The following is a 14,937-nucleotide window of genomic DNA, read 5'->3' on the forward strand; positions in this document are numbered from 1 at the left end:
AAGAGTGAGAGTCCTCATGAGACCTGTCAACATTTTTGTCTAACTTCTTAGGGAACCTTCTGGAAAAGGAGTCTACACAGCCATTCATAGTGTCTCTTTACTCAAGGTAGGATTTGCAAGAGGCTGATTCAAAAATAGATCATGGATCTGTGCTTGAATGCTCTTTCCAAAAAAGAAAGAGTAGACCCTCTGCTGCCCACCACAGACAGCAAAGTAGATGCACCATATGAACAAACAACACATATATCCACCTCCAGTAGTGTGGAATCAGCATCCTGAAATCACAGAATCACAGGTTGGAAGGGACCTCGGGGATCATCTAGTCCAACCTTTCTAGGAAGAGCACAGTCTAGACAAGATGGTCCAGCACCCTGTCCAGACAACTCTTAAATGTGTCCAATGTGGCCGAGTCAGCCACTTCCCCGGGGAGATTATTTCAATGGGTGACTGTCCTCACTGTGAAAAGTTTTCCTCCCATGTACAACTGGAATCTCCCCAAGAGCAACTTGTGTCCATTCCCCCTTGTCCTCTCCATGTGACTCTTTGTAAAAAGGGAGTCTCCATCTTCTTTGTAGCTGCCCCTTAAGTACTGGTACGTGGTGATGAGATCCCCTGTGAGCCTCCTTTTCTCAAGGCTGAACAAACCCAGCTCTCCCAGCCCATCCTCGTATGGCAGGCTTCCCAGTCCTTTGATCATCTTGGTGACCCTTCTCTGGACCCCTTCCAGCCTGTCCACATCCTTTTTAGTATAGCGGGGACCAGAACAGTACACAGCACTCCAGGTGTGGCCTGACAAGCGCTGAGTAGAGCGGGATAATGATGACTTTGTCTCTGCTGGGGATGCCAATTTTGATGCAACCCAGCATTTTGGCCGCAGCAGCGCACTGTGTGCTCATGTGGAGCTTCCTGTCCACCACGACCCCCAGGTCCCTTTCCACAGAGCTGCTCTCCAGCCAGGTGGATCCCAGGCTGTGCTGCACTCCCGGATTATGTTTTTCCAGGTGCATGACCTTACACTCCTCCTTGTTGAACTTCATAAGGTTCTTGTTGGCCCACTCGTCTAGCCTATCCAGATCTTCCTGCAGAAGCTCTCCCTTCTGGAGTGTCCACTTCCCCACTCAATTCTCTTGTCCAGCCCCAGGAGCCTGGCAGCTGTGACTGGGTGGTCCCCAAACCTTGGCTCAGACAAAAAGGATAAGTGTGCCAAGAGCTAGAACACAGTTTCCCAGTCAGATTAGTAGGTAATCCCTGTCCGGGGTAACATACAGAAAAATTAACAAATACATTTTCAAACAATAAAAAAAATAGTAATACAACAACAAACCCCTTTCATTCAAATCCACTTATAGAATAAGGTAATAAATAATGTCATTAAAAATCAAATAATAACCAATTATTTGGATAATTCCAATTAAAATATATTTTGACATAAAATCTTAGCATTGACCCAAAATCGACTTTCTAGTTTTCTCTGGAATGCTGAAACATAAATACAAAATGAATTGTTTCTCTACCGTGTTTTGCTGTATTGCAAATTGAGGAAAACCCGTCAGACACGGCATTATTATTAATGCCTACATTTGGCATTTTCCTCTGGAAGTCTATTTGTCTCCAGAGCCTGGAGATGCCCACATGGTAGTGAAAGGGGAGATTGCTGCTCATATAAATTTACTTAGTTATTTCTGAGCACTCCAGCAAGACACGGGAAGCAGTGGGAAATTGTGGCAGTGTGGGACTCACTGCAAGCTGCAAAACCAAGGCATGGATGAGGATAAACACACTCGCGGCTGGCTTGCATTGTGCCTGGGACTGCCGTGATGCTCATAGCTCTCAGCTGAACTCAAGTTGGTTAGTTTTGCTCTAAGCACATGGCTGTCTGCAAGGTATTAAGAGTTCAGAAATTTGTGTAGGTCGCTTTACCATGGATACTAGAGTCTGCAAAATGTCTGCTCTGATGTGAAGTCATACACAGCAGAATACTATGCAGACTATTTTGTCACAGTCTAATGTCAAACAAGATCAATTTTTTTTGGCTCTGCAGAGATGAGCAAGCACTAACACAGCAGACGCCCAGCGGGACTGAGCTAACGCATCCTTCTCCGGGCTTGCCTTTAGAAGATGTGTATCTGCTACAGTGATGCTCCCCCTGGTCCTCTCTGGATGTTTGAGGATGCGCGAGCCTTGACTCTTCCTATTCCTGCTGCATGCTCTTTGCAAAACCACTGCAGACAGAAAGGCATTTCCCCGCACTGTTGGCAGCTCCTGAAGAGCACGCTGCCCTGTTAAATTTAAGCTGATGTTGTGGCCTATGGCATAGCCAGATCCCAGCACTGTGCTCTCAGCAAACACCCAACTGGGTCTTGATTCCTGTGGGGGACCCTTAAAAACTCTTCCCACCTGATGCGTCTGAAGTGCAGTGTAGACACTGTTTGTCTTAGTAGATCTTCAGCTACTGCAGTATAGACTGTGAGGACTTGTTTTAAAACACGTTGCTTAGCAAAATTAATAACTCCCCTTTTAAGTCCTCTTTTTAGAGTCTGCACAAATGTAATTGAAATGATAATGTTAAGAATTTAAATACAGCAGAGATGCAGCAAAGACATTATCAAATTATAAGTAAGGATCACTTATTTTGTTTCAACCTTTATAGTGAAAATAATTATTTTCTTATTAAACAAAATATCAGAGCTCTTACTGTCCTGGATTCCTGGATTTTAAAGAAGTAAAGAGCAGTAAACTCAAGCAATTATTCATGTACATTATTAAATGTCACTCTTAAAAAACTGCATACTATGAAAATATACCAATTCATGGAGGAAACTTTGGGCCGATTCCATACTCACTGAATTCTCCTTCGTCAATGTGATACCTGAATAATTTTATGTACAGCATTTCATATAAAGGTAGAATTTTCTTTATATTATTTGACTACGAGTTTAATCAAAATGCTTCTTATACTATCTTGTGTGTTAATTCAACCAGTAAAACCCCCTTACATGCTTCCAAACGATACAAAATCAGATCACAAATCCCATTTTAAGCATGATATATACTGACACTAAAGAATTTGTATTGCTTTTACCAATTCACTGCCTCAGAATTTGCAGTTGTCTTTATCCCCAACAACAATTACTCAAGCAAGGGCAGCTTTAATGAAATGCCAGTCTTTAAAACCAAGAAACAAGGTCATACATCCAAGGTGAAACTGTCCAGATCCTTTGAAGGGGAGGAGAAAAGGAACCTTCAAAGTTTTCTGTCAAGTGCTTTTTTTACTTCTGATAGTACATAGAAGATAATCAGAGTGGCAACGTTTTATTTATTGTATTTATTTCCTAGTTAACATACAGTTATTACTGCTTAGAATTTGGCATGTTAAACCCTACATTAACAGGAAACCAAAAACGCAATAAAATGTGATCCAGTACAAAATCTTAGAAATTAACATACAACTGTATTTTTTTCTAATAAAACTATAGCTTTTATTTTACTTCCAATTCCTACTTTTCTGCTATTTCAAGTTCATCTGTGCAAGAGGATGCAAACTGCTCTCACCTTGGCATAGACATGCGTTCAAAGCCAGACAGCTGTGGAGATGCAGGGGGAAGAACAGAAAACCCATCAGGGTTCACAGAGTTCCTGATAGGGATTTTACAATAACTGAGAAGGAGAAGAATGGTTTCAAAGGTGTGCAGACTTCATCAAGACAATGTCCCCCTAAAATGAGGTCAGTTTTAAAAGACGAATACTCCACGACCTATGGGTGCAATTGGTCTGTTTGCTGGTAAGGGGTGATTCAAAGACAGTGGAAATAAAGAAGGTGGTGGTGGGAGTCTCTGAGAAGTCTCAATGGAAGCAGAGGACAGAAAGCAGAAGACTCTGGAATTCTTATTTTCTGAAGTCACTAATGGCTCTGAAAAAAATTATGGTCTGAGAGACCACAGATACCAAACCACAAGTGTCTTCTGCCGAGGACACTGCATTAGCATGAGGAACTTCGGTCTAAGGAACATAGTCTGGAAATCTCCTGGTACTGGTGCAACTCTGGGCAAGTCTAACACCCCTGAGCAGAAGAGGGAGTAATACAGGAAAACTTTTTATCAGGCCTCATTTAACAGTTAAGGAGAAATTTAGAACACCAGAAAAGTGTGCCAGCTTGGATTCAAGTAATCACAGCCTGCCTGCAATAATAAATGTTATTAAAATGAAGTGCAGACTTCATAATGTAAACAAATCATTAAAATTCTGAAAACAGTTATGATCCATTTAATAAAAACATCCTGAAGTCCTTCAAAAGGTCACTATGTGGTATGATGAAGAAAGAAGGCTATACTCCCTGAAAAAAAAAAATCTGAGCCAAAGACATTTCAACTGATCTACAGAAAAACTGAAAACATTTATATGAAAAGCAAATGGAGTAAAGGGAAAGTGAATAGTAATGAATATGCATGGGGGGTAGAAATTGAGAATAATACTAAGGGAAGCGAAGGACAGAAAAATCAGTATCTAACAGGAGTCAGAACAATAAAAATGGCTTTTCTAATGAATATTATGAATGAAAACAATTTCAGTTATGGGATTAGTCTATTCTGAGATGGAAATTGAAACCTTTCCAAGTAGAAAAGTTAGGAGAATCCAATAACTGTGGCAGGTCTACACCTGGAAGAAAGCCGGATGACATGGTCATACCAGAGGTAGACAAAGCACTTCTCATCCCAGTATTAACTCAGGACATACATTAGAAAGATGCTACTAAGCCTGACCTTTAAAAGCCAAAACCTCCAAATAAATCAAAATAATTTTAACGGATCTATGCCCTATGCTGACGTGCATGGGGCACGCAGCACGGCACAGGCAGCACAGGGCTGACAGACTGCCAGTGGTGCCAGGAAAAATAATGGGACAGCTGATAAGGGACACAATTAATAAATTGAGGAAGGGTAATATAAATAATGCCAATCAAGTAGGGTGTACTGGTAATAGATCCTGTCAAACCAAATCGACAACTTCTTTTAATGAGATCATGAGCTTGGTGGATAAAGGTAATAGCGTTGTTGTAATGGACACCTGTTCAGCATTTGAATTGGTACCACATAACACTTTAATTAAGAAACCAGAATAATATAAAGCACACATAATAAATATGCAGCGCATTAACAGCTAGCTAACTGGCAGTTCTTGACATGTAATTGTGTGCTTTCCAAATGAGGTGCTTTAATTCCAGAATCTATGGCTTGGTTAGTACAACAGGTCACATTAACTGCTATATATGGTCCTTCCTGGCCTTCTGATCTCTGTATCACAGTATATGGAAAATGGTTTTAGACTTCACATAGTCAGAGAAATTATTTACAGAGGACTGTGCTCTTTCTATCTCAGATGTCATTACTGTACAGAGCTTTTACTTTCTTTTTGGTTTTTTGTTTTTTGTGGTTTTTTTTTTCCCAAAGGAGTGTGTATTCTCTGCTTCCTGTTGTTTAAACCGCATTATCCTGAGTCCAGTGGGATTTGTGATGTATATTACCTGTTGATTTTATCAGCAGAGGATACAGTTTTTCATTATTCCAGCCTTTGCTCTGTAGATTGTTTTATGTCACAGTCATGTAAACTGGACCATCAGATGGTGTTGTGGAAGAAGAAAAGAGATCCTGAAGGAAGCAAGTAGACTAGGACAGAGGATGTGAGCACTGCACTCTAGGACTATATTTCTCATCTGCCTCCAGCACGATTTCTCCATGTTCTTTTTGATCTTGATGGTTTACCACCTATCTTGTCACCTGTACTCACCATTTTTCTCTGAACTCCTGCCAGTCTGGAGTCTTCAGCCTGTCAGTCTTCAGCCTCTCAGTCCTCTCACAGACATTTCTGATTTGCTCCCTTGGTCAGGAACCAAGAAATCCTTTCTCCTCTTGCCAGCCTGCAGCACTCTTCATTGGGACATCCGTAAGAGGAGGGTAGTTAGGGTGGGAGTGTGAGTGTGGGTTTAGTTACCAGTGCTATAGGTTTGGCATTAGGTACCTTCCCCCATCATAACGATGGGATCGTTGCTGGCCACCAGAACACATGCTTGAAAAAACCACAAATGCTAGACTGGTTGCTGCAATGATTATAGCCTTCAACTTTCTTTAGAAGTGCGAGATAGAAATTAGTGCTGAACAGAGCACAGGCTCTGCTGGCTACTGAGAAATGCAGGTAAAAGGGGGACTTGTATGCTTTTCCTTGGTACAAAAAACTAGCATAGAATATAAAAAGAATACAACAGAGAGGAATGTGTGAGAAATGATGGTGTGGCTATTTTTTCTCTATTTGTTTTGTTTTGTCCTGTTTTAGGCAGTGAACCTTATCATTGCGCTACATTACATTATGTTACACTAACCATGAAAGGTATTGAATGCTGACAGCTCTTACACAGTTATTTTGATATTGTACAATATCCTTAATAGCATATTAATTTAGAATTTGATTGATGTAAACTCATTTCATCTTCTGGCTGGATGTTTTCAGCTGATGAGTACGAATCTGAATCTGTTATTATGGCAATCCATTAGACATACCCCAGCCTTCTGTTTCTCCATTTCTGAAGGCTTTTATACATATACACAGACACACACATATATATAAATACACATATAGTCTTACACACAAATCCTGATGTCAATGCTCAGTACCTGAACAGCCCTACAGACTTCAGGAGAAATACGCAAATAGCAAAGTTCACAGCAGAACTAACACTTTTGTCTCCAGCTAATGCAATATAGCAAATAGAAAAGGATATATGGGAAGTCTTCTGAATATGTAGGAAGTATTCATTACAGCTGCAGCACATGAGATTCTGCAGTAAAATAAAAGTGCTGTCACTTAATGTGGTGCTATGAAAGGTGGTTATGAAACTGGAATCTACATTGCTGAAGAAAGCATTAAATACCTGTCACTTTCACCAAAATAAAATTTACAGCATTTTGCTCCAGTAAAAATCATCAGTCCAGGATTTCTAAAAGATGAGTAGTAATTCTGCCTCAGCGTTTCAGTGTCCAACTCAAATCTCCTTTATGGCAGCTGATTTGCAGAGGCATTTCTGGAAATCTGAAGCCATTTCCAGCTAGGCATCTAAAAGCTGAAATACCCCAAACCACAGCTTAGCTTCATAAATGTTGTCCTTAAGGACTGTGGCAAAAATTAAGCACAGTGTGAAGGTCTAATTTTCTGAATGACAGCATAAATCATAACTGGAGGCAGTTACTTAATTAAAGCTGTGCAAATAAATGACTTTTCAATGTTCTGGCAGTTCCAAGAAATCCAGAAGTCATTTCAGGTCAAACAAAATGGTTCATTTAACCCTTTGACACTGTCTTATGTATTTTGTTGCCTTTTTAAGCAGTCCTTAAGCATTTGCCTCTGAAACTAAAAGACATATTGAAAGACATTTCTTAATCAAAATAATGAAAATATAAGCTGAAATTACTTAAAATTAGAAACCACACATTTCATTGGTGACTCTGAAAATTAAGTTTTGAAGTTTTGGCCTAACTTCATATTATCTCAATGTAAAAATTCAGAATAGCTGGAGCAAGTTTATGACCATTTCATTGTCACCAATACTTCTTCCTCTGTCAAAACCACAAATTTACCCATGTCCAGCTATGAGTAAGTGGGGCAGGATGGTGAGTGAGGCTAAACTAATGCCAGGATGAACCATGGCTTCCTCCATGCACTTGCAGAAGGGGAAGTCATGGAGATTCTTAGTGGGCAAAGAGATAATGAGAAATAAGTTGAACAAGTGACTTTTTAGGAAGAAAAATGTGTAAGGGCTTCTATGTGAAATATTGAAAGTAATTAAAGAAAGAAATGACAACAAATGTTTTAATCCCTTAAAGTGTCAGTGATGTGGTTGGCTCTAGCGCATGTCCACCCACCACCCCGCCTTCCTCCATCACTGGCAGTGGGACAGAAAATGGCTGCAACAAAAAATGGTGTTCAACCCACTCACTAATGGCTTTATCATGAAAACAAGTTGAGATAAAACATGTTCTGTGAATTTGAAACTGATTGGCAACCTCGTTGCACCTGATGCAGAGTACTGGAAGAGGGAGTGAGGTCCCCAGCACTCCTTGCTGAAGGCCTAGCAAATGGGACTAGGACACACAGGCCTGTGCTGAGACCCTCCTGGTGCACCCCATCGTGCAGGGTCTAGACTTGCTTTTCAGACCTCTTCTTCTCATGCAAGTGCATTTCTGTTGGTGTCAACTATGACTATGCTGTAAAGAATAAAGTGGAAATAAGGCAGATTGTCATATAAAAAATGAACAGATGGGGGACCTATATTTAGAAAACAAACAAAAAGGGTAGGGAAGGAGGTGCTTGCATGTGAAAGGAGAGATTTTTGTGGTGTCTGGCTTAGCAGTGATTGTTATTCCTGGGAAAATACAGAGGCCAGCTAAAGTCAATGACCTACACCAGATAAAATCAGATTTTTGGATAAATGGCAAATCCTACACATCCCAGAGAGGGCAATAATGCCTCCAAAGAAAGGCCAGAGTGGGCAAGACTCACATGTGACTCCAGTAAACATCCTGTAATGAAACTGTTGGTTTACAGCGGTCAGATTTCCAGGCTCAGTCAAACATTTTAGTGCTTCTGAGCTTCCCGACGTGCTGGAGGAGGCAGGCGGAATTCCCAAATAACATGCTATTCATTTCTTCTTGACATCACAGCGCGATGTTTAGTGATCTATCAATCTCCTATTAGAGAGCATTATTATATTCTACCCAGGCAGGCTTCCCCTTACTGTTGTTTAGAGTGGACCTCTGTCCTCTGCTTCTCGTAAAAAGGCTTAAAAGAAGCTGCAGTGCTATATTTAGAGCCCAGCACCATCTTCACACATGAAAGCACAGTATGATTTGGAGAAAAGGGTTTTCATTTTAAACAGTTTCAGAATCAGAGTTACCAAAATGTGGTATCGTTTTACACTGTAACAACAGCACGGAGCCTGCTACTCCTGCTGATGTTGGCTTATCTGGGTTTTATACCTCCACTGGATGTGTTAAAAGTGAGGGGCTAATAGCCAGGCTTCTTGACATATAACTGCTGCTAAATTGAAAAGAGGAAAGAGAAGAAGAAAACCAGAATTAGAAAACAAGAAGTGCTCTGCTTGTGGAGAATTAGCAATTACGCCCTGAGTTTCTGCTAACTACAGGGGATTACTTAATATTTTTCCGATCAGTGATGTTATATGATTGACCTCACCGCCAAGAAACCATGCTCCATCAGAAAAGCAGACATGCTTTCATTGACTTTTAAATAACTGAACATTTTTCAAAAATTTTATGCATTGCTATAAATAGATGTTATACCCTTCTGACATTCAAAGGCTCAATTTTTAAGAGCTTTACACTTTTTTTCCCCTCCAAAAATCAGTGATTTCAAGGTCAAATTTTATTCCCTGTACACATTAAATGAACTCATTCCCTACCAGCTAGTTCACTTGTGGCTTCAGGACTGACCAACATAATTCTATTTCCACCTTAATTCAGCAAACTTATTTTTCGTATGCTTAAATCTCATTGATTTCGGTAGGCACTAAGCATTATCTTAAATTATTAATGCATTTAAGTCATAGACTGAAGTGAAACCCTAGTCAGTTGAAGGAGGACTAATGAGAGACCCCTCAGTCATGGAAGAACCAGTGCAAATCTGTGGATGTCATGGAAACTATTTTTTTTCCCAGATTATTTTATGGGGGTGGGGTTTTTTGTTCCATTTGGAAAAAGAAGTACAGAGGAAAATAAAGAGGGATCTGAGAGATCAGGTCATGAGTCTAATTTTGTGAGATAGTCAACCAGTTTTGCAGAACGAACTTTCAACAAAAATGAAATGTACTGCCAGGAAGCAGCCAAAAAGCTGAAAGCTGAATTTGTGGTATGTGACAGAAATGTGATTTCTCAATATAAGGATAAATAAAATTTTAGAAAATTTCAGTATTTCTGAAATGTACCGTTATCAACTACATACATTTCATGTTTTCTGAAATCACATATGTTGAATGTATACGCTTCAACAGCTAACACACAAAAAATATTATTTTCACTTTTTATATATTCACATGATAGCATTGACATATATGCAAATTCATATATCTTTACTACATCTAACTTGAAATTGCACCTAAAGGAATGACTGTGAAAGATTAATGGCACAAGCACTTGTGTGAAGAATATGAAAAGTGATATTCTTGCCTCTATCCCATGTGCATATTTATATGGAGGATGCCATAAATATCCTTTGGAGATGCTGGCTCGTCTGCACAGGCGGCGGTTCCCAAGCCACACAAAATGGATTTACCTTACATCGCATTTGCTCCCTCTCCCCCCAGCCTGTGTAACAAAAGCTGATGAGACCAGGAGTCTGTGTGGCTGCCCCCTGTTCCCAGAAATTACTGTTGCTCCCTGGATTAGTGATTGCGATTGAGGTCTTGTGAACAACCCATGGTTATTCAGGATAAATGACCACAGCTGGAGAACACAGCTCTTGTGCTCTTCGTGACCTTGAGACAGCAATGGTGAAACACCACAGGAATTGGGCAGAAGTTATCCCACATGAGGTTTTTCCTGAGATGAAGTTACATATGATCATGAAGAGGAAGACATACAATCTTGGTTAGCCTGCAGTGTCAGGACTTCTTTATAACACAGTCATAGTATGGCACTCAGGGTACTTCTCTTGGCTTTGGCCTCTGATGAAGACCTCAGTTTTCCTGCAGGTACACTGATGGTGTATGCTGTTTGTCATTATCCAATATTTCACTGGAGCAAAAGAAATCAGCAAGCTAACAAAGGCGTAGTTATAGCATGTAGAATTATATCTATGTGCCAGGAAAATGGACACCAATGCTGACAGTGGCTGCCTGCTGTTTGGGTACTGGATTGTGTTCTGCTGCCCTGGCTGAAGCCTCAAGGCCAGACATTGTCCCTGTCCTGTCTTACCAGTGTTCATAGGAATCATCACTGACAGGAGTGTTACCAGGCTCCTCAGAAGATGACTGCAAGGAATACTGCTCATTGCAGTCAAGTAATTTTCAATCACTATAAGCCGTTTTACTCTAAACCTCTTCAGATCCTTTCAAGAAAGGAACATCTCATTCATAGCACTTTTGTCCTCAAGATGCCTCAAGTTTCCATATTCCCATAAGCATAAGCATTCTCTTCCTGACCACACATTTGCAGTTTGCTCAGCAGGCCCCTGCCCATGTCCCACTCCTGGAGGTCTCGGCGCATTGCTGGCACCTGCACCCTGTGCTGCCCGAGGACTGCACAGCCAGCAGAGCAGCCTTGGGACTGCTGTCTGCTTTCAGTTCTACACAGTGAGACCTAACATTAGTTAGAAACCATGACTCTAGCCAGGGTGGGCTACTTCAAGAATTACCAGCGCAACAGAATCTTCTGCCTGACATAAACTCCAGGTGACCGACAGATTTGTCATCAAACTGAGCACCTTACAGCACACTCGGTGCTAAATAGCTGCTTGTAGTGGCCTCTTCAGATCCTGCTGCTAGTGCATCATCTCAGCTTTTGCTTTTGGTCTCTAATATTTCATGCTCAAAGACATTACACAAATAGGATAATGCTCCTGCTTTGCCCAGGGCTTGCATTAAATCACAGTCTTCAAAGACACCTGGCAGCTGATGTATGGGAAATACAACGGGGTCAATTGCTGACTTGGACAGGGAGGTGATTGCCTTCTTGGGGTGCAACTATGCCATGGATGTACAGAGCAGTGACCCTGCTTCTGTGGGACGAATATCCACCCACCGAGCTGTGTCATATGCACAGACTCTTATTTTTTCATGCCATCTTTAGTTCTTTCCTCTTCCCCACTGGCACAGGCTAATGCAGGAGGATATTTAAAAAAAGGCATCACTTTCATTTGCTATTTCAGTGTCAAAATACAACAGCCTAGAAACCAAAATTTTCACAAGTTTTACCTTTTACATTAAAAAACATGAGCTGCTTAGCATAGGGAGAAAAAATGGACTGCTCAGCAATAGGAAGAGAGGAGTCTTAGTTTTTGTGTGGTACATGTTCTGGTCATATGTTCACATTGCAAGAAGCAGCATTTTATCAAAAGCTCATTTTCCAAAGTGTATATTCACTCCCTATATATTAGTCTTAAATTTCACCTGCTGAATCTAAAACAGACTAATGTGATAAAATCAAGGGGCTGAAAAAAAAAGTAGTATGAAAAACAACTTTAACAGGTGTGTGAGTTAACCAAAGCCATCTCCTACTTTAACTTACAACGTCATTTGGCTCCTAGACATGTAACATCAATTTGACCTCAATAAATCCCACTTATTCCTATTACACGTCACCTTTGAATTTGGCGCGTTCTTTTACAATGCAAGCTAATACATTGTAAAGAATACTTCCAATTATTCTCTCTGTGTGCTGATGGATTACAGATGACGTGGCCTGGTGGAGGGTGTTTGGAGGAAAAAGGCCAGATATGGGGAATCTGGAAAAACTCTCTCTATAGTTAAGCACCATTATCTCTGCCAAGTTACAGAGCCCAGGCATGCTGCTCTGACTTTAAATTAGGGAAGCGACTGCCACAAACTCAAATGTAGTCTTAGAGACAAAGTTGGAACATTCATCACGGTAGTAAACATCTGCCAAGCCTCAAGCCTTCAGTAGGTTGCAGGACCAGATCTGCACTGGGCAGGCATATACCCAATGTTCTTTTTCAAACTGGTACCGAAATCCAGCAGCACGCTTTCATGAGGTCTCCGGGGCTGTGTTGCTTTAACCTATTTCACATTATGTGGCAGCTGAAGAGTTTCAATCTCTTCCCTTACCAAAAAATGGTGATTAAACGCAGTATTTGTTAGCAGCACAAGATACATAGCATACAGTCCATGAAACTTAATTTTAAAACTGATTTTCTTCGTAAAAATATTCTACTTTTAATAATATAATTTTACACTGATTTCCTTATTAGGTATTCTGAAATACAGTAACTCTGACATTGTCCTAGCTATAGAAGACATCTTAATAACAGAAACAAATGTAAATGGCTTTTAGAAGATCACCCCAAAGCAGCTTCTTTTGTGTGATATAAAGCAGCATAGATCAACCAATAGAGTCATCTTGATTTATGCTGGCTGTAATTCTTGCCCACAATATTTAATGGCTTTTATTAAATATTTAATTATCCTTTTGAATACTTTCCTTGATCTCTGCCCTTTTCTCCTGGGACGGGTTCCCAGGCAGCCAGCACTGACACTACAGCTATAAGAATATTAAATGCTTATAGTGATTTTTATATCAGATGATCTCAAACTGCTTAACACAGTGGAAAGGATTAGTCACCTCGCCTTTGAAATAGAATATGTCCTCCACTCTGCTGTGAAAACATTATTTACTGCAAGATTTTCAGAAGAGAACTAAGAATACAGAGGCAATGTAGACAGAGACAGAGGTTAATTATTCAAACGTGAATCTGGCCAGGACAGCAAGATTAACCTCTGTTGTTACTTCAGGGAAGGTACAGAGCGAACATTAAGTACTGCAACTACTCCGAGCTCCTGTTTTACATCTTGTCTATAGAGGGTCATTTACACCATTATGGGTTGGACTCTGTCTGAGACTAAAGGACACAAGGTACTAAATGTGTGCTTATCCTCCTCCTTTTTCAGCTGTAATTTGCTACTTTGAGTTTAACTAAGTGAGAAACTTTATTTTTTCTTACAATATAAAACAACATCTTAGAATAGCACCCAATTAAAAGAAGAAATATTTTTCGGCACTGCAGCACGTGTATGCAAGTACAAATGGTGCTGGAGATTTTAAAGACTGTAATAGACTCCTCTTACCAATGGTCTTCCTGGCTGTTGAGAGGAAACAGCCTAATCACCTAAGGGAAACAACCAAATGTGTTTCCAATAATGACCTGGTTCTAAAGCCGTGAGTCAAGGAGGGAGTTTGGCATGTGTTGTTCTTTCAATATATGTGAATTGAGGGATCTCATGTTAAAGTTGTAATTTATTCTTGGCTTGTTTTAGATAGCCTCAGTTTTCCATAGAGTGTTCCAGCATCCCAAGGAACTGAAATGTAATCTGGCACCTGGAATGTCCTCATGTTTTATTTAAACAACCAAAATGCAGCTTAATTTTTGATATGTGCAATACATATTGATATGCCAGAATACTGAGAAGAAACTTCTTTCTGTTTTTCAGCAGGGAGATTTATGGGTAGGGTGTTTATGCGCTTGTGTTTATGTGTGACCTTTGGAATGAGCACAAAACCCTTCCACAACTATCAGGTAGGAACAATCATTAGTGCCTTTTCCAGTTCACCAGAGTTATCATGGTCAGCCCCTCACATGGGCATGCTCACAAGACAGAAATCACCACAAGCACTTGTCCTTGTCCTTTGAGACCTCTAGAACATGCCACCACAAAATATCACAGGTTTTTATTTTGAAAGTGCTGTTATTTTAATTAATATATGTAATTTGAAGCAGAAAGGTAAAATCCCAGCTGAGCTGGAGTCTAACAACACGTCTACCATCAGGTTACCATGGCATTACACATTGACAACACAGAAATCAATTTTGACAAATGGCTTGCTTTCCTAAACCTATAGCAGTTTAACATTAAAGATGTGGGGAGACAACATGTGGCATCAGCCACAGAGACTGACCAGGAGGAATCCAACCATCCATCGCTTCCTGCTCAGAAGCAAACTGATGTTGAACAGAGCCAATGTGTTTTACCTCCAGATAGAAAATACTGCAAGAATAAGAATCAGAGTTGCGCAGTAAAGATCAATTGAAATATACTTATTTTCTTCCATGCAACTGTGAGTTTTGACTCCGTGTACATACATAAGCACATGTTTACTACACTGAATAAACTCATGAATTATTCTTTAACTGCAAGACACTATT

The sequence above is a fragment of the Phalacrocorax carbo genome, chromosome 6 (assembly GCF_963921805.1).
Source record: "Phalacrocorax carbo chromosome 6, bPhaCar2.1, whole genome shotgun sequence".
NCBI lineage: Eukaryota > Metazoa > Chordata > Aves > Suliformes > Phalacrocoracidae > Phalacrocorax > Phalacrocorax carbo.